The sequence below is a fragment of the Mixophyes fleayi genome, chromosome 9, assembly GCF_038048845.1.
Source record: "Mixophyes fleayi isolate aMixFle1 chromosome 9, aMixFle1.hap1, whole genome shotgun sequence".
Classification (NCBI taxonomy): domain Eukaryota; kingdom Metazoa; phylum Chordata; class Amphibia; order Anura; family Limnodynastidae; genus Mixophyes; species Mixophyes fleayi.
Window position 1 is genome coordinate 127,543,171 of NC_134410.1, and position 27,364 is coordinate 127,570,534.

General features: G+C 42.8%; 1 protein-coding gene and 1 long non-coding RNA gene across 2 annotated transcripts in view; one reads left to right on the forward strand and one right to left on the reverse strand.

The window, feature by feature from the left end:
• Positions 1–27,364, forward strand: part of DAB2IP (DAB2 interacting protein) — a 544,763-nt gene that overhangs the window by 437,992 nt on the left and 79,407 nt on the right.
• LOC142101311 (uncharacterized) overlaps positions 1–27,364 on the reverse strand; it is a 202,524-nt gene that overhangs the window by 40,386 nt on the left and 134,774 nt on the right. The gene's annotated exons all lie outside the window — the stretch shown is intronic.

The window sequence follows — 27,364 nt, forward strand, 5'->3', positions numbered from 1 at the left end:
ATGGTATTTTGTGGAATGTGGTGGTTGAGTTTTGGATGGAGAATATGGAGATTTGTGGTTCTGGATCCTATTTCCTGTGACTCGGTTTTATTATTGTCATTTCTTTACCCAGAAATCCATCTGTTCAGCTTATAAAATGTATAGAGGGCTCCTCTATGTCCCAGTTTCTCTGGGCTGTCCCTGTGTTTTTTGCTGGAAGTCTATGCGTTGGGATGATTTGATAGTGTTATAACCAGTGCAGACCCTCACATGTTCATGAGACCCCCACCATTATCTTTACTGGGAACAATGAGAACACATAAGGAATGGAAATATACCACATTCTCCTTGGTATGTATAAACCACAAGAATGATCAGTGTGAAATGTGTGATGAAAGAGTTAAATAGTAACTTGAAGACACATATCTGCCCCTAGATATGCATCTGCCCCTGTGTGGTGTACATGTATGTGTGTTCCTCTACGGGTGTATAAAAGCTTGTGCTCCCTGCCCATATGCATGTGTCTATTCTTCTCACTGGCAGATCTACCACCTGTAGAATATATCACTATGTATCTGTCAGGGGGTAGATGGAACAGAGCAATGTTCTGCAGATCACTAGAGCGGTCAGTAATGTAATAATCTGCAGAATATATCACTATGTATCTGTCAGGGGGTAGATGGAACAGAGCAATGTTCTGCAGGTCTCTAGAGAGGTCAGTAATGTAATAATCTGCAGAATATATCACTATGTATCTGTCAGGGGGTAGATGGGACAGAGCAATGTTCTGCAGATCTCTAGAGAGGTCAGTAATGTAATAATCTGCAGAATATATCACTATGTATCTGTCAGGGGGTAGATGGAACAGAGCAATGTTCTGCAGATCACTAGAGAGGTCAGTAATGTAATAATCTGCAGAATATATCACTATGTATCTGTCAGGGGGTAGATGGAACAGAGCAATGTTCTGCAGATCTCTATAGAGAGGTCAGTAATGTAATAATCTGCAGAATATATCACTATGTATCTGTCAGGGGGTAGATGGAACAGAGCAATGTTCTGCAGATCTCTATAGAGAGGTCAGTAATGTAATAATCTGCAGGATATATCACTATGTATCTGTCAGGGGGTAGATGGATCAGAACAATGTTCTGCAAGGTTATAGATGAACACATTCACTTCTAGATTGATGATCAGCTCGGCCCTGTGTGTTATTGATCGTATTGGTGTATTGCTGATTAGTATTGTAACTTGATACTGTGATGCCAGGACAGTTCCTGATGAACGCTGCCTGATCACACTCGCTCTAATGACGGAACACAAATAAGATATGTATGCAAACATGCGTATGCTAATTATCAGCGTTCCCAGGTCTCATCCGTCTCCCACACCCTGTTTGGACGGAGATTCTTGGCAGAGACGCAGCGGAATTATCTGTGAATTGTATCATTCATGGGCTGCATTAGCTGGCAGGCAGCGCGCGCTGTTCATTTGGTTCTACCGAGCTGCCAATTTTACCGGCCTGGAATGTAACATATTTCAGCAGTATCATTTATTCCTGGGAAAATGCTCCTGAGCTTGAGGTCCGGAGTTCATCATCATCAGCAGCTATTTATATAGCGCCACTAATACCGCAGCGCTGTACAGAGAACTCACTCACATCAATCCCTGCCCCATTGATGCTTACAACCTAAATTCCCTAACATACACACACACACACACACACACACACAGACAGAGAGAGACACAGACTAGGGTCAATTTGTTAGCAGCTAATTAACCTACTAGTATGTTTTTGGAATGTGGTAGGAAACCCACGCAAACACGGGGAGAACATACAAACTCCTCACAGATAAGACCATGGTCGGGAATCATGACCCCAGTGCTGTGAGTCAGAAGTGATAACCACTGAGCCACCGTGCTGCCTATAAGTCCTGTGTCAGTTAATAATCAGCCTACAATTTCCTCTGCGTGTGTGTATCTCTCTCTCTCTATATTTTTTTTTATATATATATGCGCACACACACACAGATATTCTAGCGGGAGAGGTCTGTCTGCTGTGTTTGAACTACAGATGCCAGCATGCCCCATCATAGTAACCTGTAGTGAACATGTCTAGATTAGAGGTGCTCATCCTTTTTTAGTTCAGACCCCAAGTGTCAGGATCCATTGTCCTGGGACCCCCAAATTCCAGGATCCGTTGTTCTGGGACCCCCAAGTGTCAGGATCCGTTGTTCTGGGACCCCCAAGTGTCAGGATCCGTTGTTCTGGGACCCCCAAGTGTCAGGATTCGTTGTTCTGGGACCCCCAAATGTCAAGGTTCCATTGTTCTGGGACCCCCCAAGTGTCGGTGCAATTGTCCTGGCAGTTCCCAACTGAATGATTTGTTTATCTTAAAGTCAGACTGAGCAGCTCTGGTTTAGAGGCCTCTGATCTTGTTGCTCAGAAAGAGCAATTATTGTTGGATCTAGTGGATTGTGCTGCAGCCTCCCCCCCCCCCCCCCACCCACCCTAGCATCTGTCTGTGCTTTTCACCTTTGACTTGATATCATCAGGCAGAGTTATTTTATTATCATTATCCAGGGATGTGCCTGCTTTGCTGTGCTTTCTGCTCTGTGTCATTTTATCCAGGGAGCAGAGCTTATGTGATGTAAATACACAGCTGAAGAGCACGGGAGGAAGCTATGAACTAACAGCAATGTTTTTAGTAATAGTTGCAGGGAGACGCTTACAAGCCAATAAAGTGGCATCATCCGAAGGTGGAAAAGCAACAATCACAGCTACACTGACCTCTGCCTCTATATCCTGTAATGTCTGCCTGTATAAATGTTCATATCTCCAACATCTCATAATAAAAAATAGAGGCAACATTTTACCCTCCCTCATCTAAGTCACACCCCAATTTATCATGGGCATTCCTCGGTGGGTCACGTTTCTTTATTCCAAAAATAGGACTGTTGGAGGGGGGGGGGGTTCTGGTACCAAGGGTCCCTATAGTGAATGTTTAAAATGATTCTGTATTAGGCTGCGGACTCAGTCAGAGAAGATAATCCATAGTGTCACCAGTCACCCGTTACCAGGACAACTGCATAATAAAATCCTTGTTTTCTGCAATTCTTCTTATTTTCTGCTTTAAGGTCTACGACGTAGTTCAAAAGCTCAAATTCAGGAGCAGAATCCCAGAAAGAGCCTGGAAATCTCAGTTACTCCCTCTGGGAGATAAGTGAAATAGGGGTGGGTAGAGCTTAATGATGGGACTTGCTTATCATTTTTTGATGCACATGTATTTGTAATAAATTTTATATCGATCTGAGTCTTGCGCTATCTAACCTTATTATAATAGTCTTTATACCTTTGACGGGTCCAGATCCCGTTTAGATAGCTGCATCTTGATCGACCAATATAGGGTAACTAGCGCCCCATCTATGTGTATTTGTTTTGATATTGCATCATAATGCCCCGCCCACCACAGCGCTTTAGTGCAAATAGTGTCATCATGCTAGGTTACGCCCAACGCTTCTGGGTCTAGCCCGGCCTTAGGAGATTGGGAGATTGTCAGACTCTCTCGGTGTTCGGGAGATCACCCACTTTTTTTGTAGACTGGTCTGAAGTATATTTATAATCTTATGTGGATAGTCTAAGGGGGAGATTTAGTTTGGCGCAAGGTGTCTCCAAAACGTCCCCGGAGGCGCCTCACGCCGATGTTATGGCTGGAATCTCCTCTCACTTTTCCTTTTCAACTCTAGCGGAGATACCTACCGTTATTGCCGTCAATATGCGCAGCGAGATGTCCGTGTACCACATCGCCAGTATATAAATCTCCCCCTGAAACAAGAAAAAGTTTAATCTGTTTTACAGTTGTGTTTGCTGACCTGAATTTAGTCAGCGTTTGCCATCGACCCGAGAGAAATCGGTCTCCAGTCACCAGATGCGTCGGATAATTGTAAATCACAGCACAAATCTCTCTCGGTTGTTAATCCTCCATCTATAACTAGACTTGAGCATGTCTGATTCTCTTTGGTTTGTAGAAGGAGTTGGAATATTTCAGCTCTGCTGTATTCCCGGCCACTCATGCATTGACAATGAGTAGATTTGAGAGCCGATAAATTTTTCACCTTTTGCTGGTGAATTAATCTGCAAACATCTGTTGGACGAGTTTTCTGCCAGCCTTGGCTCCGAATGACAGTTTGTACAACTTGTCTTGTATTAATATTCCATTACAAATTAGCATACTGCTTACTTAAGCCGCGAGTCTCTAACACCCCGCTGCATAGGGCTATTGACGAGTCACAAACGTGCGCCGTGGATTTTAAATCCGCTACGGAACACCATTGCCAAGAGTGTAAAATAACGATCCTAGGCTATAAAAATCCAAATACTCAGCATATAATTAAAGTTATTTCAGAGTGCTTGAAAGGGAGAAAGTTATATGGTATCAGGCTGAATCCTGAAAAGTTTTCATAGTCAGATTGTTGTAGTAACAAAAATCTCTCCAGAATGATACAACAATGATTCTTCTATCCTGATACAAATCTTGATTATCTGTTTTTCTTTTGCAGCTCTTTGATGGCTCTGTGGTTAGTTCTTAAGGTTTTTTAAACTACTAGAATGACTGCTAAAGCTGTCTGCTCACCCTCATTTACATAACATGTACGAAACTTTATCACAGCCTGGCGAAGATGTTGGCGCTTCACATACATATCTATGAATATTTATTCGCTTCTGAACGTACATGGTGTTATAACTTAGTGTATAACACCAGTGGCTGCAGTATGCAAATGAGAGGGAGGAGACAGATTGAGCAGCTTTCTAGTAGCATAAAAAGGGATGGGTACTACTACTGTATTGTAGGAAGAGAAACAGCTTTATGTGGGGATTATCATATACAAACAAGTCTGGTTATTTGTAATATAATTCAGAAGTTGCTCATCACATGTTGTCATGTTTCTGTGAAATTCTCTCCCAATCCAGAAATACTGCAATCAGTGTATGATGTAGACATTTTCTTTAACTCACAGATCATTTTATATATTACAGATTTGAAACAATAAACCTCAGATGGGGAACTCCATTAGTTTCTTATGACCGCCAAAATTAAACACTGATATGATGCTAACCGAACAGGTACTTGTTAAATAGGCTAAGGCACATGGGAGATGTTTGGTAAAACATTTTGGTGGAACCCCTTTCATGTATATGACCTCGCCCCCTGCTGTGCTATGCCGTGATTTGCGGCACCACGCAGCGAATGGCTTCATGGAGTCCAATCTCCGCCCACTTCAATAGTGAAGTGAGTGGGGTCCTCAACAGTCCTGTTTTTGGGAGAAAGGGCCACGGAGGAACGTCCATCATAAACTGGGGCGTGACTTATGTGGATCTGGGTGGCGTGAATTTTGTCCCTATGTTTTTAATGTGAATAAGGCCTACCCTCTGCAGGGACCAGAGTCCAGGAGACCCCCTGAATTTCGATTAAAATGTAGCTGTGACCAGATGGGCTTACTTTGCAACTTGTTTTGGGGGGTTCTTACACAGTTTATCTGAGTTGCTTACTCAGTAACCAATTGTTACTGACCACTCCTACTACATTACACTCCCCTAGCCCTTGGTTTAACCCATTCGATGCTGCAGCATAATATAATGACACTTCTGTGACAGCGACATACTCTGTACAGCACAGAGCGCACAAATCATGGACCCTCAGAGGATATCGGTGCCTCCCACCTCTGACCATGTGGGAGGTGAGCGGTACCTGGCCACAGTACCCTTCAGCTGCACACAGAGGAGGCAGCCATCTTGTGGCCTGAGCCCATATTAATGAGATTGCCCTTAGTGACATCACCGAGGCCTGAGAGCACAGTTAATGAGCAGTGTGGGCAGCGCAGACTCGTTAGTACATAAACCCGTTTACATGCAGTGATTTTAGTCACTTATTAGGCCGGTGCGAGCGCAACTGTTTCAGCGAATGCAAATGCTGCAGCACAAGACGTATCCGACCTCAGCAGCAGATTCATCAACGTCGCATCTGGATAAAATGCACATAATTATGTGACTACCTCACCTACTTCTGTCAACGTGATGAAGAGGGGCCTGGGAATGGCTACAAATACAGTCTTCATTATACCGTACAAAACACTCGTGAAAAATGGGGAATTATAATAATAGAAAATAGAGGAATTATACTGGATTCTGGGTATTAGGAGGAAATATGTTTAGCTTCAACTGTATGACACATGGTCTCCGTCCAATATGGCAGCTACAGAGCATTATCGGAATATTCACACATGATCCACTGAAATATACACACGGGCATGTGTGTGTGTGTGTGTGTCCATATGTGTATATGTGTGTGTGTGTGTGTCCATATGTGTATATGTGTGTGTGTGTGTGTATATATATATATATATATATATATTACACAATCGTGAACATGTGGTGTATACGGGGTATGTCATACCGCCACTTCTTCTACTGCCTTTATTGTAAAACTATCACATTCCAGTCACTTACATTTTCCATACTGTTACTTCTAATTCCACCTCGACCACTGTATATATGTGTATGTGTGGGCAGCACGGTGGCTCAGTGGTTAGCACTTCTGCCTTACAGCACTGGGGTCATGAGTTCAATTGACGACCATGGCCTTATCTGTGTGGAGTTGGTATGTTCTCCCTGTGTTTGCATGGGTTTCCTCTGGGTGCTCCGGTTTCCTCCCACACTCCAGAAACATACTAGTAGGTTAATTGGCTGCTATCAAAATGACCCTAGTCTGTGTGTGTCTGTCTGTGTGCGTGTGTGTATGTATATTAGGAAATTTAGACTGTAAGCTCCAATGGGGCAGGGACTGATGTGAGTGAGTTCTCTGTACAGCGCTGCGGAATTAGTGGTGCTATATAAATAAATGGTGATGATGATATAAATATATTACACAATATAGAGTTGTCATGGTTTCGCCTGGCCGCAGACACCATACACCGAGGTATTAGAGCTCTATATCGTCACTGGACACTGATACAGAGTCCTTTTAAATCTCCTTATTAAAACGCGTCCGTCACGTGTGCGTGATACATCGCTGTCGGTTTATCCACTTTCATCCCAACGCGCCGACACCCGCACGTCCCTTCCTCTCACATCACAGGAGCACAGAGCTTTCTCTGCTGTTTTATGGTATATTTTATAAGGCTTCTCTTTGAGAGTTCTGTCCCTGCTTCTGCCCATCACCCGTCGCGTTTGGTGACATTTCATAGCCGGAGAGATGACAGGAAGCCCTCTCCATTTAAGTGCAGGATGAAATGCCATTGAAGGGCTGGAGTGACGCTCAATCAGGCTTTAAAAGCAGCGTTTTATCTTCACAGAAGATGATTCACTGATTCCCTGTAAGATAATACAATGACACCTCTGTGGCAGCGACATACTCTGTACAGCACAGAGCGCACAAATCATGGAATCCTGGTGAACCTGCGTCATCTGCCCCTGTGTCGGGAATTACCCCGACCTTGCGTAGGATCCTCTGAATTTGCTTGTGATTGGGGTGATGTGAAGCTTCCGACTGGCTGAGGTTACTTTATTATTCAGTATTTAGCCATAGTTGAGGCCTGGCCAACCTGTGGCTCTCCAAATCTACAAGCCCAAGTATTTTCTGCCTGCAGAGAGTCAGCTGATAGCTGGCAGTGCATGCTGGGACTTGTAGTTTCATATCTGGAGAGACACTGGTTGGACTGGCCTGCCATAGATGGTGTATTGGAAAATTCTCCTGTACCAGACGTGATGTGGGAATGGTCTTGTGTTGTATGTTTTCCAGGGTATTCGGTCTATTGATAAAACAGTTTTGCTGACAGAAAACAAACACTTTCCCATTGTTACCTTACATAGAACAATGAACATGAATGTGGAATATTGAGATTACAAGTTATTTCTGTCAACGTCTATGTCTGACAGGTCTAGACGGGTGACGCTGCTGTGGTGATAAATGTTCTGTATACTGGGTGTAATTCTCAGTATCTGTCCTTATTCTGTATGTATGGACAACAGCTCAGTACCATTCTAAATCTGCATTGATACAAGACAATGGTTTCCATGACACTGGATTCTGCACACTCCTCATGTAGATCCACATCCAGTAATTAATTTTTCATGGAACTGGTTTCCTCGCGTTTTTCGCCGTTATTGTACGTCGGTGACTGTATGAAACCATGGAGACTGGGATGTACAGGTAGATCTTCGGTGGTCTCTGCATAGTAACCCCCAGAGCTTGCCATCCATGCTGCAGATAGTTATACGCGTTGCTTCATTCAGCCTTGATGATTAATGGCCCTTTCCCTGGGAATAATGTAAGTGTGGGGTACTGAGCGTTACACGTGCCGATTGTCCTTCCTCTGAGTTATTGTCTAATGTCCGTACGCCAAACCTTCACATTAATCTGTCAGACGCCAGAAGTGCGCAGACCGGAGACGCCTTGTGTGGTATGGAGCCTGATTAAATAGCAGGATGCTGTGTCCCATGTTACAGGAGGATTTAGGAGATGCCATCACAGTATAAAGGCCTTCAACAGGGCCGGCATTCCTATAACAATCAGTAACGACACATTTTATTGGTTGCGAGGAGTGAGTGACAGCCAATCATATCTCGCCCTCCTCGGCACTGCAGAAAGCACTGTCAGAGGCAGTAACAATTCATGTTTGTAGTATAGTTGACCCAAATATCAGGCAAATTATACAGATATTTCCTTTTTGACTTTTAAGTGTAAAAATCACTAACACAGAGAAGATAATTGTAGCACAATATTAAAAATATATATGTTGTAACGGAGTAAATATCACCTGTCATCGCAATGACAGGGGCAGGCGCAGGATTTGTAGAGGGGGGTTTCCACACCACGCCACCAGTGGGCGTGACCAGTATGCATGGGGGTGTGGCTATAATATTAGACAGTACTTGGCTGCTCTCCAACTCTTCCTATCCCCATAATATACATGGGCAATGCTGTGTGCACTACTGTTAGGTGCACGTAGCTCTCCCTTTTCAAGCAGAGCCGTGTGAAGTGGGAGCAGAGTCCAGGCACCTCAATTATTCAGTGCCCCAGGCTTGGAGGGGGGTTTCCAGGCACTAGAAACCCCTCCTTGATTTTGCCTATGCTTTGGGGCAATTTACTGATTAAGTCATGTCGGGACAGCGCGTCCGATAGGCGGCTGCCTCGGCGATTACTTTTTCCTACTGAAGACTCCGTGTTCTGACCCTGCAGTTGCCATTTGCGGTAGAGAGCTCATCAGAGAGCAGGACACTGCTGCAGAGGGATCGGAAGATCTCTCCCCTGCGATGCTCTCCACATGGGATTGAACGGCTAACATCATCTTCAGATGGCATTAGCCATTGGGGTCAAGCTTGGAAGAGCTAAGCTTTATGGAGCTTGATAAAGTTGCCCAGACGGCAGTCTCCATTGAGTATTATGGGGGGCCGCGGTTTAATGCAGTACTTTGCCTAATGTAGGAGTTATCTCCGATATTTCTTGCATTAGGCTTTTATTAAATGAACATTTTACTTAAAATTGCCTAAACCATGCTGAAAAAGCAGTTTCCACATGGTTTAAGGTTTCATAAATAGGTCTCATTAACCTATAAGTAATCTAAAAATTATGATAATTAGTCTTAATTCCAATAAGTTGAATGACCATTTCATATGGAGGCAAATTACACCTTTTATGGACTGTATAGGCAATAACACCGTATATATGGCTCTTCTCCCTTTAATAAATAGACTCTTTAGACCCTGGCACTTGCAGGTCTATTTGCACCATGTTATGTAGGCCGCATAGTGATTATCTAGGGGAGCAGAGCTGATCTTTAAATAATAGTTGTGTCTCTGATTCCCATACTCGGCTGGATGAGGACACGCGCTAATTAGTGCATCTTAATTAATTTTGCTGGTAAATCCCTTTATCTCCTCTTTTCTGTGGATAATGCAAAGCACTAATTAAACTTGAAGTGTGCACTAAGTGTCCAGCCGATTATCCGACATCTCGACAGGCTTGTTCCCGGCTAATTGCAAAGTTTGATTCGCTGTTCTGAGAGGTTACACTGTAAATATAATGTAATCCCTTAATCAGCAGGAGAGTTGCCCGGTGGTGTGAAAATCCTACACATCCTGTTTAGGAACATCCTTCAGCTCTGTCCGAAGATTCATCAATCAATAAATAAGAGCTGCGGTTTTACTTCTGATAAAACCCTCGTAATACGATAAATATATTAATGTTCGTGCGAGTTTGTGCGCCCAGCGGATCCCGCCACACGCTAGAAATATAGATGCTAAAAATCAAGTTGCTTTATATAGAAATGCTGATTGACAAATATATATATATATATATATATATATATATACATATATATATCCAAACATTACTAGAGATATCCGAGATGAAGCTGAGATTAGTGGAGGAACATAGTGGACTCTGCGTCTGTCTCCTGAGGATCAGTACAGGCTCCACTGGAGGCATCAAGTGGAATTCAAATATTTATTGTGTTTTTTCTAATATAAATATTTTAATTTAATTTTCTTTATATTTTATACATTTACTTTGTTAATTTATAGTAGTGGAATGTAAGATATCACTCAGCAGCTCTCCTGAGAGTTTAATAAGAACAGATTTTCTATGATAAAGTGACAATAGTAGATGTGATGGTGGCAGATTGATAAGTAGGGACTTAGATCAATGTTATGTAATCGGGGCACAGTGACCAGTGATGTATTCGGGGCACAAAACCAGTGATGTAATCGGGGCACAGTGACCAGTGATGCATTCGGGGCACAGTGACCAGTGATGTATTCGGGGAACAAAACCAGTGATGTAATCGGGGCACAGTGACCAGTGATGTATTTGGGGCACAGTGACCAGTGATGTATTTGGGGCACAGTGACCAGTGATGTAATCGGGGCACAGTGACCAGTGATGTAATCGGGGCACAGTGACCAGTGATGTATTCGGGGCACAGTGACCAGTGATGTAATTGGGGCACAGTGACCAGTGATGTAATTGGGCACAGTGATGTAATCGGGGCACATTGACCAGTGATGTAATCGGGGCACAGTGATCAGTGATGTAATCGGGGCACAGTGATCACTAATGTAATTGGGGCACAGTGATGTAATCGGGGCACAGTGACCAGTGATGTAATTGGGGCACAGTGACCAGTGATGTAATTGGGGCACAGTGACCAGTGATGTAATTGGGCACAGTGATGTAATTGGGGCACATTGACCAGTGATGTAATCGGGGCACAGTGATCAGTGATGTAATTGGGGCACAGTGATGTAATCGGGGCACAGTGACCAGTGATGTAATTGGGGCACAGTGACCAGTGATGTAATTGGGCACAGTGATGTAATTGGGGCACAGTGACCAGTGATGTAATCGGGGCACATTGACCAGTGATGTAATCGGGGGACAGAACGTTTTCTCTGTCTCTCTGGTTCTTGTTCTTTGTACTGACAGCTCCAGGTAGTGGATAAAGAAATAAAAGCAGCTGGGTAAATGAGGGATACTAAGTATATGGAAAGCTTGAACTTCCACACAAGTGTCTCATCCGTTACAGTGGTAAATCTCATCATCCCAGTGTCGTTGTGCCATGTAGATACATGCTGGACGGCCCTGGCTGCCTGTAATTGTAGCTGCAGGAGGAAACATAGGTGTGCGTTTGGTGGGAAATTCAGTGACCATGACAGAATATGTGATAACTGCATAGTACCACTTCTCCTGTTCTGTATACTGGGATATGGGATAACTGCATAGTACCACTTCTCCTGTTCTGTATGATGAGATATGTGATAACTGCATAGTACCACTTCTCTTCATACTATTTATTGTTACCTACTGCATTTAGAGGGGAGGAACCAGCCTGTGATCGGCTTCTGAATGTAGACACTGTGCTCTGGGTGATAATTTTTGGGGATCCCGGATAAAGTTCTGTGTGAGGAGATATTTTCAGGCTTTTTGTACGAGTGCATTTTATTACAGACCCCCCATCTGGATGAGCTCATGTTCTGTTTTATTTTGTAAATGAGCCGAGCAGTAATTTATGTTCTACTGAGCGATTACTGCACAGATATAGGTCAGACGTACCGCTGATGGACAGAACTGATTTATCATTGTACGTATAGTTCCCTGGGATCCCTCTTCTCTGGGTCTGTTACATTATGACATCAATAGATTTATATTTTTATTATTGTTATATTTTCTCTTCCTACTATAGAGCCCTCCATGAGGTGCATTGTATGCGCTGCAGAGGGAGGGGAGGTGGGCTTCCAGTACAGGGCATCAGGTGAAGCGAAGGGGGCGGGTTTATACTCAGGAACCGCCTCTTTCTCTCTCCATTGGTGGATGACCCAGAGTCATAGAACATCAAGATGACTTTAAATACCCTTATAATGTATAACCGGAGGACATTGTAACAGCGTGATTAATAATGATGCCATTACTCACTGGTGAGCAGTGTCACATGACCCCACACACTTTATAACAATATATTCTACAGGAAATGATCATAGTATTGACAATGCTCATGTATCCTAATAATAACCACGTAACAGACACCTTTAGGATATCACCAGGTGTTGAATGTATAATACAATATATTAAACAGCACCATACCAGTAATAACTATCCCACAGTATTATTATTCTGGTGTGTCCTGTAATACCTTCTTACATGATGAATGTTTTTCTAAAGTCCTTGACAGTGAAGCCCCCACAAAAAGAAATTAATCTTTAGTCCGTTCACCTTAAATCAAGATGGTTCAGGACAGGTCCAAGGAGAAATGGAGGTGGGAGAATGTTATGTGTTAAATACACAGGAGCGCACAGCCACGTGAGTGATATTAATGTTTGCTCTCTAAGTGTCCTTATATTGTTATAATGGTACGGTTATTATATCCATGTGCAATTATTATCATGGCAGAGTCCAGATGTTACCTTTGTTTTTGTACCTAATGCCTGGGATTTATGTCTTTTGTTATATATGTAAACCAAACAGTAAGGACTGTTAGGATACATTATATACTTTGTTACGGGGATAAAGGAACACTCTGCTGTACAACATATGCACAGTGCTGTGTACAACACACAATTCTCTGTCCCTGGGGTACAATAAGGCCACAATGTTGGGAGTTATAATACGAAGAGAGACTGAATAACATGGTAGTAATGGCACAATCCGGCATTCGTGTCCATCGCTCAGATTCCATTATACTCGTCACATATAATTTCTGGGGGCTGAAGGTTAAATCGGTACTTGGAGAAGATGGGTCGGGCACTGAGATTGACGCTCACACTGATTACTTTTCTCTTTGTAACTCTGTCTTCTGAAGAATTGCAGGAAAATGGCTCCTGAAAATATTTCTTCCCTGCTGAAAGCATAATTACAGAGCGGGATCCGTGATGGACACCATGTAGCGATAGTTACCAATAGCACAAGGAACCCAGAGCAGGACTGTGAGCTTTGTGTGGTCTGTCTGCTAGGACGTGTGGCTTCATTCAGGGTTACCGTTCAGAAGAACAAAATACAAACTATGTCAACCTCCTGTTTTTCCGACACTTTAGTGCACACATAGGAACTGATGTGGAGTCTAAACCTCCAGCCCAGGTACTAGGAGCCACTGGATTCTGGTTGTCTATTGATTTAGTCAAACAAATATCACATTCAGCAGCTACTGAGAATAGAAGGAATGTGTATATAGCTCATGTACCTGTATCAGATTGGTACAGATGTAATTAGTGTATTGTAGTGTTAGGTGGTTTAGGGTGGAGATACTGAGGATAGAAGGAATGTGTATATAGCTCAGGTACCTGTGTCAGATTGGTACAGATGTAATTAGTGTGTTGTAGTGTTAGATGGTTTAGGATGGAGATACTGAGGATAGAAGGAATGTGTATATAGTTCAGGTACCTGTGTCAGATTGGTACAGATGTAATTAGTGTGATGTAGTGTTAGGTGGTTTAGGATGGAGATACTGAGGATAGAGGGAATGTGTATATAGCTCAGGTACCTGTGTCAGATTGGTACAGATGTAATTAGTGTGTTGTAGTGTTAGGTGGTTTAGGGTGGAGATACTGAGGATAGAAGGAATGTGTATATAGCTCAGGTACCTGTGTCAGATTGGTACAGATGTAATTAGTGTGTTGTAGTGTTAGGTGGTTTAGGATGGAGATACTGAGGATAGAAGGAATGTGTATATAGTTCATGTACCTGTATCAGATTGGTACAGATGTAATTAGTGTGTTGTAGTGTTAGGTGGTTTAGGATGGAGATACTGAGGATAGAAGGAATGTGTATATAGCTCAGGTACCTGTGTCAGATTGGTACAGATGTAATTAGTGTGTTGTAGTGTTAGGTGGTTTAGGATGGAGATACTGAGGATAGAAGGAATGTGTATATAGATCAGGTACCTGTGTCAGATTGGTACAGATGTAATTAGTGTGATGTAGTGTTAGGTGGTTTAGGATGGAGATACTGAGGATAGAAGGAATGTGTATATAGCTCAGGTACCTGTGTCAGATTGGTACAGATGTAATTAGTATGTTGTAGTGTTAGGTGGTTTAGGGTGGAGATACTGAGGATAGAAGGAATGTGTATATAGCTCAGGTACCTGTGTCAGATTGGTACAGATGTAATTAGTGTGTTGTAGTGTTAGGTGGTTTAGGATGGAGATACTGAGGATAGAAGGAATGTGTATATAGTTCAGGTACCTGTGTCAGATTGGTACAGATGTAATTAGTGTGTTGTAGTGTTAGGTGGTTTAGGATGGAGATACTGAGGATAGAAGGAATGTGTATATAGCTCAGGTACCTGTGTCAGATTGGTACAGATGTAATTAGTGTGTTGTAGTGTTAGGTGGTTTAGGATGGAGATACTGAGGATAGAAGGAATGTGTATATAGCTCAGGTACCTGTGTCAGATTGGTACAGATGTAATTAGTGTGTTGCAGTGTTAGGTGGTTTAGGATGGAGATACTGAGGATAGAAGGAATGTGTATATAGCTCAGGTACCTGTGTCAGATTGGTACAGATGTAATTAGTGTGATGTAGTGTTAGGTGGTTTAGGATGGAGATACTGAGGATAGAAGGAATGTGTATATAGTTCAGGTACCTGTGTCAGATTGGTACAGATGTAATTAGTGTGTTGTAGTGTTAGGTGGTTTAGGATGGAGATACTTAGGATAGAAGGAATGTGTATATAGTTCAGGTACCTGTGTCAGATTGGTACAGATGTAATTACTGTGTTGTAGTGTTAGGTGGTTTAGGATGGAGATACTGAGGATAGAAGGAATGTGTATATAGTTCAGGTACCTGTGTCAGATTGGTACAGATGTAATTAGTATGTTGTAGTGTTAGGTGGTTTAGGATGGAGATACTGAGGATAGAAGGAATGTGTATATAGTTCAGGTACCTGTGTCAGATTGGTACAGATGTAATTAGTGTGTTGTAGTGTTAGGTGGTTTAGGATGGAGATACTGAGGATAGAAGGAATGTGTATATAGCTCAGGTACCTGTGTCAGATTGGTACAGATGTAATTAGTGTGATGTAGTGTTAGGTGGTTTAGGATGGAGATACTGAGGATAGAAGGAATGTGTATATAGCTCAGGTACCTGTGTCAGATTGGTACAGATGTAATTAGTGTGTTGTAGTGTTAGGTGGGTTTAGGGTGGAGATACTGAGGATAGAAGGAATGTGTATATAGTTCAGGTACCTGTGTCAGATTGGTACAGATGTAATTAGTGTGTTGTAGTGTTAGGTGGGTTTAGGGTGGAGATACTGAGGATAGAAGGAATGTGTATATAGTTCAGGTACCTGTGTCAGATTGGTACAGATGTAATTAGTGTGATGTAGTGTTAGGTGGTTTAGGATGGAGATACTGAGGATAGAAGGAATGTGTATATAGTTCAGGTACCTGTGTCAGATTGGTACAGATGTAATTAGTGTGTTGTAGTGTTAGGTGGTTTAGGATGGAGATACTGAGTATTGAAGGAATGTGTATATAGCTCATGTACCTGTGTCGGATTGGTACAGATGTAATTAGTGTGTTGTAGTGTTAGGTGGTTTGGGATGGAGATACTGAGGATAGAAGGAATGTGTATATAGCTCAGGTACCTACCTGTGTCAGATTGGTAAATATGTGATTATTTTGTGATGTTGGATGGTGTTTTGAGGTGAAATGTAGCTCAGTGGGGGTGGGAAGTGGCATGAAGGGACAGAGGAAATGTCTGTATTTTAACACTTTGGTCCCAGAACAATGGTATAATGATTGTTGAGGTCTCAGCTGAAAAATGTTTCGCGCCTCTGGTCTATAAGATACAATGGCCAGTAAATAGGCAATGGAAGGGGTCTAATTAATTTGAAATCAGACGTGTTGTGCCCGTAAACCGTGTTCTGTTTACAGAATGCTTATATTTAAAGTATAATCATTTTAGCTTTGGAAATTATTTATTTATATGTTTAAACGTTTACTCCAACGCTTAATCCCTCCCTGTTAGCAATAACAATTCTCCTTTATACAACCATTATTTGCAGGTCTCCTGTGACATGAGTGTATGTTTTCACAGCTGCCGCAATGTCTGCATAACTTTCTGTACACAAAAGAGTAGGTGGGAGCTGGAGAACACAGGGATGTAGACATACAATATATTTCTGGAACTCAAACACAATAGATTCAGCAATTGGAGCAACTCTTTCAGCATTAACCCTCCACCACTTCTCTACTCTATATCCCTCCTACATCCATACTGCACACAACTTGTCTATATGTCTCCCCCACTTCTCTACTGTACACTTCTCCTCCACATCCCTACATCTCTCATCCCCGTCACTAGATCTCTCCTTCACATCCCTACTCTATGCCTCTCCTCCACGTCGCTCCCTACTCCTCTCCTCCACACCTCTATATCTCTCATCCCTGTCACTAGATCTCTCCTTCACATCCCTACTCTATGCCTCTCCTCCACGTCACTCCTCCACGTCGCTCCCTACTCCTCTCCTCCACACCTCTATATCTCTCATCCCTGTCACTAGATCTCTCCTTCACATCCCTACTCTATGCCTCTCCTCCACGTCGCTCCCTACTCCTCTCCTCCACACCTCTATATCTCTCATCCCCGTCACTAGATCTCTCCTTCACATCCCTACTCTATGCCTCTCCTCCACGTCACTCCTCTACGTCGCTCCCTACTCCTCTCCGCCACACCTCTATATCTCTCATCCCCGTCACTAGATCTCTCCTTCACATCCCTACTCTATGCCTCTCCTCCACGTCGCTCCCTACTCCTCTCCTCCACACCTCTATATCTCACATCCCCGTCACTAGATCTCTCCTTCACATCCCTACTCTATGCCTCTCCTCCACGTCACTCCTCTACGTCGCTCCCTACTCCTCTCCTTCACACCTCTATATCTCTCATCCCCGTCACTAGATCTCTCCTTCACATCCCTACTCTATGCCTCTCCTCCACGTCACTCCCTACTCCTCTCCTCCACACCTCTATATCTCTAATCCCCGTCACTAGATCTCTCCTTCTCCTTCATCTCTCCTCTATGTTGCTCCCCTATACCTCTACTTCTTGTCGCTCCTCCATGTCGCTTCTCTACATATCTGCTCCGCATCTTTACTCTATATATCTCCTTTACATCTCTCCTCTCCTTCTCTAGATCTATCCTCCATATCCATATTCCATGTCTACTCTCCATCACTTGACTACATCTCCCCTCCAATTCTCTATTCCTACATTTTTCCTCCACATATCTACTCTGACAACAAAGAATTTCAGCTTGGATGACCCTGTGCAATATAAAATGTAACTTTTCCATAACATAAGTTTTTGTATTTTCCCATCTAATGATACTAATATCCATGAAACACCAATCAGTGCTAACAATTTTATCAGCACTCACAGAGCTCACTTCTTATCCTCCTGCCCTCATGTATACATCCTCTGTAGCCTCCCACAGCACAGCCAGCTCCTTCTGTGTTCTTTATTGTCCTCCATACATGTTTATTTGGGTTATAAATTTAATGTAACAACATCCACTCTATAGTCTTAGTTTGGCCCTTTGTGACGATTTTAGCTGTGCATAGTAAGCTCTGTCTGATGGTCATTTATACATGAAACAGTTGTGTAGGAGCCTGTACAAAGGTCACATCCCTCATTGGCTAATTGAAAGTTTGGGAGTTTCTTTTTAGAGCCAAACAAAACTTCATTTCTCAGAAGTGAATTACATGCCCTGATAACAGCCTCTGGTACAGAACCAGAGCCAGGGCCTCTGGAAAAGTAACATTCTCAGACTGCAGCCGACCTGTTTATTCTCAAAGAACCTGCAGATCATTATCTACCCACGTTATACAGATCTCCTCATCACAGAGAATTATTAAAGAACATATACACAATGGGGAATCCCCCTCAGAGATGCTACTTGATAAGTGTAGCGAGATATCAGATTCCCCCTCCGGGGGTCTGTGCGTCCTATGAAATATTAAGGAGAAACTGTACGATTGGACATTAATATTCTTCTGCTTCCCTTACATAAATACCAGCATAGGCCTGTACAGGACCAAGTGTGTCTGAGCCTGAGATGTGTGTGTGTGTATATGTATATGTATATGTATATATATATATATATATATATATATATATATATATATATATATATATATATATATATGTATGTATATATATATATATATATGTATATATATATATATATATATATATATATATATATATATATATAATTTCAGGCTCAGACACATCAGAACGGGGCTGGTTCTTTTTTTTTTTTTTTTTTTTAAGGGCATTTTTTTTCCCCTTTTTTTGGCCAGATCCCCGCGCTGTTTGTCCCCTCGCAATTGCCTCTTCCCCCACCTAGGCTAGGAGCACTGGTGATGGGAGCCACATGAAGATGGAAGCAATATAGACAATAATGGATATTTTACCATGTTTGTATTTTGCTTCTTTTCTTATTCTCTGATTCAGGACATTTAACAGACGTGTGATAGAGGGAGAAAGGTGGGGGGTTCTGACATGGCTTTTCTCTACATTAGAATATTACCCACAATCCCACAGGAACATAGAAGTTTGGATAATGATCTCATTAGCTTCATTTGGGAATAAACACATCAGCATCATCTTGACACTAATTGCAAGTAGACATCAAGCTGCTTCTGTATACTGAGTCTCTGTCAGACTCTCCACAGATGGCCAACCACAGCGATACCCAAATGGCTGTCATAGTAACTGTTACAATGTGAATGATCCCTATCTCGTACTGATGAGATCTAATAAAGCAGAAATAATAATTCCTGCACACGCCCTGCGCCATTTGCGTGTCTTCACCCACAATTCCTGTGCACGCCCTGCATCATCTGCATATCCCCACCCACAATTCTTGTACACGCCCTGCACTTTCTGCATGACTCCACCCACAATTTCTGTGCACGCCCTGAATCTGCATGTCTCAACCCACAATTCATACACACGCCCTGCACCATCTGCATGACTCCACCCACAATTCCTGCACACGCCCTGCACCATCTGTATGACTCCACCCACAATTCCTGCGCACGCCCTGCATCTGCATGACTCCACCCACAATTCCTGCGCACGCCCTGCATCTGCATGTCTCCACCCACAATTCTTGTGCACGCCCTGCATCTGCATGTCTCCACCCACAATTCTTGCGCACGCCCTGCATCTGCATGTCTCTACCCACAATTCTTGTGCACGCCCTGCATCTGCATGTCTCCACCCACAATTCTTGTGCACGCCCTGCATCTGCATGTCTCCACCCACAATTCTTGTACACGCCCTGCATCTGCATGTCTCCACCCACAATTCTTGTGCACGCCCTGCTTCTTCTCCATGTACCTATCTTTTTGACATAGCAACTTTTCTGCAGAAATGGGACATCCTGTGTGATACTTATGGATCATTGCCTGTACCATTCATTACAAGGTACACAAAAACATAATTTCATAAACTGTAGAATTTTGTACCAAGTGATATCTGTCTAGATGCCGGCAGGGCCTGCTTGGACTTTTAGTTCCACAATAGCTGAAGATGCCCAGGATGCCTCTCTCTGGTCTTAAAAAATAGTAATAGCACAGTGTCAAATGCCCACAGATCCATACACTTCAGTAGAGGGCACGGTCGCATCATGCTAGGGGCATGGCCGCCGACACGAGGCCGTGCTTGGCACTACCCTAGAATCAGGACAGGTGGGGAGATGTGACAGAACTACCAGTACACATGTTGTTTGTACATTAAATTAAATGTAGCTGTTCAATAAAATTACTGATTATTCCTGTAACGATTATTGATTTGGCGGCTGTCATTCAGCTTTTTCTGATCAGTTAAAATGAAATATCACCCACGTACCCGGTGACAGAAGGGCCATAACTGGCCAATGATCAGGAAAACTGCACAGTACTATTTTATTATTAGTGTTATGTACAACTGGGTAACAGGTCCTACAATATATACACCATAATAACACAAGTTAGAGGGTAAAAGTTTACTTCTGAAACGTCTTCTTCCACTTTGTGACCTTCTCCGTTGTATATTTTATTTAATTTCCGATGGAGAATTCTGTTCTGCTAAAATAACCCAGCACTTTCTTGGTAGACGAGTGTATTTAGCCGTTCACCTGAATGTGATCTGACACAAAGTGACAGCTTGATGTGCAAAATCAGCCTTCAGCTCCTTAATACGAGAGAATCGGAGCGCACTGGAGGTCCCCTCGGCCAGCGTTGTTATTTGTGGACTCTGTGTGAGATCCGGGGAAATAACCAGGTCCTGTAAACAAGGAGTTCTCAGACGCTAACTTTTCTGAAGGCGCCATTACCCTGTTTCCCTTTATATTTGTGTATTTATAGAGAAGCTCACTATAGGCCTGACTATAGACCTATACCGTTCACTAGAGTGCCATTGTTTTTCTCCGTCCCCCTATCCTGTCCTACGACCCTCCTGTCAGTCTTATTCATGTGACTAATCCTCTCACAGTATAATAGTCTGGAGGGAAGGGATTGGACGGATTCTGGGGTGCCGTATGACATCCTCGGGGTCTTTGTAGGATGCAGAGAGCAGATGAAGAAGAGTCAGCTCTCCGCTTTCTTCCCTTATATAGAGTAATAGCATGAAACTATGTACACATCCCCTGGGAAGTGCCTATAGAGATAATATAAGAGCGTCTCTCTCAGTGTTTAGTAACATCACTTACTCTGCAGAATGAAAGTCCTCTCTGTTTATTGAAGTGAGTGGGAGCAGCTTATTCGTGCCCTGAAGCCATGAAATCTAACCCAGCAACATGCAATCTGTCCCTCGTTTCCAAGAACACCCCCAGGTTTCAAATATTTGGCTAAGGCTTTTTTTTTTCTTCGCATCTTTGTTCTATGTTTTGAAGCACAGTACCACTTCCCTTGTTCTGGATACAATTCTGGACATTTCGACTTGTAAATGTTTTACTCCAACTATTAGAGAGGTCACCTATCTTCTGTGGTCTTGCAGCTCCCACCGTTGGGTCTTCCAGTGTCCAGTTATCACATCCCTCCCTGTAACTTCTTCCTGCCCGATAGATTTTAGATAGGTCATAATTATGACTTATCTCTGTGTGCCTCGGTTTGATTGACAGCTTGGTCACGTGGCAGCCTGAATGCTCTGCTGTGATATGGCTTGTTTAAACTTATCAGAGATCTGCCATAAAACATGCTGCTGGTGGCTGTTGTAGGAATAAGGGGTCCCAGGGATTACTATGGATTAATCACTGCACTTATTTATAGATAGTCACAACGAAGGTCACCTTGTCAGGGGGTCAATAGCCTGGCTGCATTCTTATCGCTAGACTCCTAGAAGTATCTGATAATAGTTATTAGGCTAACAAGCACCAATCTTGTTATGTTCTAGTCCAGACGCTGAATAAGTGCATATTCCAGACATTGTTTTCGAATGAAGCAGAAATAGGTAACCTGTGACTATCCAGCCACTGTGGAACTATAATTCCCTGAATGCCCGCCTTAGGGCAGCGACCGTTCAATTTGGGAAAGTTACACATATGGACCCAGATACTTCCACAATGGCACAGTGGTTAACATTGCTAACTCACAGCGCTGGGGGGATGGGTTTGATTCTGACCAGGGCCCAGGCTGTGTGGGGTTTGTATGTTCTTCCTGTGTTTCTGTGGTTTGCCTCCTGGTGATCCAGTTTCCTCCCACACTATGAAAACACACTGGTAGGTTAATTGGTTGACTGAATGTAGTAGTAATAAAGATAATGCCCAATAATATGTCCGCTGTACTAGTAAAGTCCAGTTACCAGCCCCTAGTAGTTACCCTATCACCTCCCTTGTCTCTTCCTGATATCCAGCAGCATGGCACTGCTTACTCTCTAAAATCACATGACACGAGGGCTAAATTCTGATTGGTCACCATCCTCGGACAATTAGAAAAGTTGACTGCTGGCTTCATTCATCCTGCTGAGGAAACGTAAAACAATATCAAGAAAACCCCAAAACTATAGATTGTTACTACACCCCGATAGCCTGTCGGGCTGTGCTCCATAAAATGTCTGCAAAGCTTCAGTCATCCGATTTAAGCAGGACAAAGTGAGAGTCCATATTGTAAGGTATAATGTAGGGTTTGTTTATGAATTCTGCGATGGATTCCTCATTGGCCAGCTTGTGTTATCTCCTGCTCTGAAGGCAGACGCCAGCAGCCTCCACCGCAGATAGAAATCACATTAACTTTTATCACCAACATCCTCCTCCTTCCATAGTGAGATTGTGTCACTGTCATTCTCTGAATAAAGGTCACACAGCGCTCGAGTACACTGTGATTGCTCCACGCGATTTGCCCCTCGTCACAGGTGGGTTAAGCAGTAAACACTTTGCTTAGTGTATAACTTATCCTGCTTATTGAAAATCCAATATGACATTAAGTGCATCAGGACCTGTTCTCATGTTAATCAATGGAGGTCTTTACCCGTATGCTTATAATCTAGTGACTACTGTCTTTTAAATTAAGACAGGTTGCTGTATAAAGTAGAACAAATAATAACATTAATGAGGTTCCATCGTCTCCAAAGGACAGTCCTGTTATTTAGCTTTGTAAATTGATTGCTTTTGTTTTTGGAGTGGGCCATGATTATGCATATCACTTCATCGCCCTAGATCTCCCAGAGGTCCCAAAAGTAGGCACCTCTGTCTTTAAATAATGCCTTTCCAAAGGTGCAGGTAGTTGTGTGATGTGGAAGTGCCTCACGCCTCAGTCAGGTCACTAGTTTTGGTGAATTGGTCAACTACATTCTCATTGTGGCAGAGCAATTCGTCTTTGAGCAGTAGCCCTGGGATAGGTCATAGCGGAGATTGTTTAATGCAGCAGATGAAAGCTTTGAGATCTATTCCCGGAGTCATCTGCATTCTGTTTAGCATTGGTTATAAGGTTTCATAGATAAAGAGGGTCACAATCTAGTATACAGCTGCCCTTATACTTGTGGAAAGAGTAACTATTTAGGTCATTACATTACAGTACATATTTACCGGTTTATTATATCCTAAGGGCATGTAGAGTAAGAATAACTGATGTCTCATTTCACCAGTGTCAGAGATGCCAAAACACGTGCATTGGATTATAAAATACACAATTGATATTTTATTCATTGATTTCTCTCTCCCTGATTAATTAACTACAGTGAAAAAAATATAGGAGTTTTGCAGAATTACATCAATAGGGAAAACGTCGAGTTAGCTACATTTTTAATGACGTCTGAGAAACTGAGGCCAAAAAACATGAAATCAAGTTGTTTGCTGCAGGTTGTTTTAAAAGACCAGTAAGAAGTAGTTTGTGATTCCTTTTCTCCAGCGTTCTGCGTTCTCGCCCCTCATGAAGACTAGTGCCGTGCAGGCGCTTGTGCTTTTCTGATTTCCCAGCCAATAAGGCAAGTTCACTTACTGAAAAGTTATATTTAATAGGAAGCACAAGACCTCAATTGTGATGTACAATAGCCCAGAAAACGCCTTGGTTTTGCACTGGGGACTCTTTATGGTCCTCCCACTGCGCATCAAGGTGCCGCCTACTCTTCCACGTTCAGGAGAGGACAAAAAAATTCACAGTGCAAAAGTCACATGAACCTACGACCACTTTCATCTGTGTTTCTCCTCCAATGCCGCTGGGTTTAGCCTTATTTTTGGCTTAGATTGAACACCAGAGTGAGGGGGCGTTGGGACTTGAAGCTTTGTTTTACAGAGGCAAAATTATGACTAGCAATGAAACGCAAAAATGTACCAGAAAGGAGCATAATATAGCACCTTAAAAAATATAGGATTAGAACCAATGTCTATCCTGGTGCAAAAATCAAACCTTTTTAGAGTGCCAATGGCCAAGCTGAGGAACACCCTTTAAAATTGTGTCCTCGGCACCACTTTAGCTCATTTCAGTAAGTTTGCTTCATACAATTAAATCTTGTGTTTTCTCTGCTCTGAAAGAGTAGACAGGATGGTGTAGAGTATTCCATACGTTGCAAAGACCGCCCTCACTCCGCTAAATAGACGCACAGCAACACCGCTGGCATTTCTACATGAGGCCTACAAACAGATGAGTTTATGCTGTAAAAGCACTTTAACCTCACTATGTACACAAAGTGCCTGTATGATACCAGCTCTTAGTGCACTGTTTTCCATGAATTCAGTAGTGGAACCCACCCGTAGATGCTTTGGTACTTCTTCTAGAAATGCAGAAATCTGCAGTAGCCTTGTACAATTATGTACATAAATGGCCTTTAACGCCAATAACAAATTGACCCACTATAAGAAACCCAAGACTTGTGCTTGTCTCTACATTCTCCCAGCGTTGAGCACTTCTCTCCTGAACTCTCTTTCAGGCATTTACTTTCCGTGCTCATGCTTCATCCACAAGCTCCGTCGTGCTGCAGAATTTGATTATCTCTTAATACTTTCCCAACTCTCCAGGGTCTGTGCAGGTTTAAGCTGAATACTTGTGGCGCTAGGACACCGCCGGAGGCTCCACGTGTCAGAATTATTGATTGCATGCAAAAGGGAATGATGTATCTGCGTGGTCTCGGACAGTCTCTCGTGGGGATAATTTGTTTTTCTTCATTATCTTTTATTTAATTTGTCTGTGCTAAAATGTAATATCATATTCCAAGCCCTACTGACAACGCAAATGTATTTTTGTAGACTGAAATGAGACCAAAGCTTCTAATGAACGAATGATCCTATGACAAATACTGCAGAGGGTTTCATTTTGCAGCTTGGAGTATTCTAAGTCTTTGCAACAAGCTCAGAAATACAGGCACTGCGATGGGGGCAATCATATCCTCAGTACTGTAATGTGCGGTGATAACGTTTACTGTTATCCATGCTGCTTTTTATACCAAGATGATATATTCCAGTGGGTAACGGTGACCATTTACATATACAATTTTGTAGTGACTTATATTAATAAATAGTGTTCAAAAGCTTTAGACAACTTAAATGTACTGGCTTGTACATCCGCCCCTGCAAGCTTTACAGAGAACCTCATTTTATCTTTCTGGATCTGTTCTGTGCTTTTTATCTGTTTTTATATAATTATTTTGGTTTCTGTGGGATATGACACAGGGCCGCTGTGCTCTTTGTTTTGGAGGTAATTGGATCCAGAACTGATCTTTGTGGGGGACGTGGAAACACGTGTAACATGTGGATAATGTTGTCAGTCGTAATTTGCACACTCTCCTTTGTTGTTATACTGTTGTCAGATTGTTATGTTCTATATTTCACCTTTAAGTAACAACAGTCATAGAGGATTTTGTTACTGAGATGAGGGCTGAGGTGTTGCTACATTTTCAAAACTCCCCATATTGCTGGTCACATAGCGCTGTTACTTCCCCTTATAGAGGGAATGCAACATTTGTGTATCACTGTGGAAGACACACATCAGGTTAAGTATAAGAAGCAAGATGCTCTAAATCAATGAATAAGAATATTCCAGGACACTGCACTTAGGAGTCGCTGGCGCCAGGATCGCCTCTGGGTGACATGTTGTCCTTTGCTGCAGTTGTATCTTTTTTTTCTTGGCTGACAGAAGAGACTCTGCAGAAATAATTCTTCTAATAGGTCCTACTGGGGTAACTATATTGTTAAATGGTCAAGCTGCCTTCCTCACACGATATATCTAGCTAACACTCTCCACGTCCTCTGCACGGAACTGGGCACTATCCATGGAGACCTCCGACCCTCACACCAACATACGCTGCAATAACAGCCCCCAGAGGACACTGAGAACAGGGCACACAGCGCTTGTCTGCTCTCCACACACAGATCCAGCACATTCTTATTCCTCCCAATCCTGTCTCCACGGCAACCATCCTGAGGTGAGCGGAGCATTCCGGGAGATTTGCCTATAGGGGAATTGACTACTTGCACATTACTGTAACAGTTACGGTGTTACAGCTTTATAGTCACCTTACTACTTGTCCGTAGAGAGTCAGCCAATCCTCTGGGCAGCAATGAACATTCATGATAAGGGTGTAGCCAGCCCATGTATTGGCGGGAGCATGCTCACTGTGCTCCTGATAAGCTTCCTGTGACATCATCACACTGCCAGCTCGCAGCACATTGGCTCTAAATGATCACATGAGCCCAGTGTTGCAGGTACTTCTGCCGCTACCAACAGATAATTTGCAGGATGCCAAAAGGTGGTACAGCCAGGAGTACAGGACAAAGATGGAGGAGAGCACAGTTTTAATTCTGAGTGTGTGTTTGTGTGTGTGTGTGTGTGTGTGTGTGTAGATTACATTTATGCTTTTACTGGGCCGAAACTATTAAAAGTAGATCTTTTAGTATTATATGAATATGGTGTGTTTTCTGATAATTAAAATAAATGTCAGCAGAGGTATGTTACCCCTTGGCAGTTTGCAGTGTAAGAAGTATGTATATATGTATTATGTACATTACACTAGGCAGTAGTGCCCTTCGTTTCGCTGTTAGCGATGTCCGTGTGCCCATCCTGTACATTACCACTATATTGTGTGCACGCCATGCTCATAAACAAACCCCCTCCTTTCAGAAGGTAATCATTTACCCAGCACCGGGGCAGCGACAGAGAGCCCTTATGGTTGTCAGTGCTGCACAGGGATGAGTACAGTATATAACTAGGGTTGTTGTCTGTTCTTGGTATTTGCAGATTGCTCTGACACCCTTGTAGTTTTTCTTTCTGTGTCAGACATGTTTTAGGTAACGCGTGTCTGTCACTAACACTGATCACTTATGTAGGTTCAGCGCTTGGTCTAAGCAGTCTTATCGCCTCCAGTGTACCCGGGAACTCTTTGTTAGGTCCACACCCTGTAAGGTCATGTGCTGTCTTCT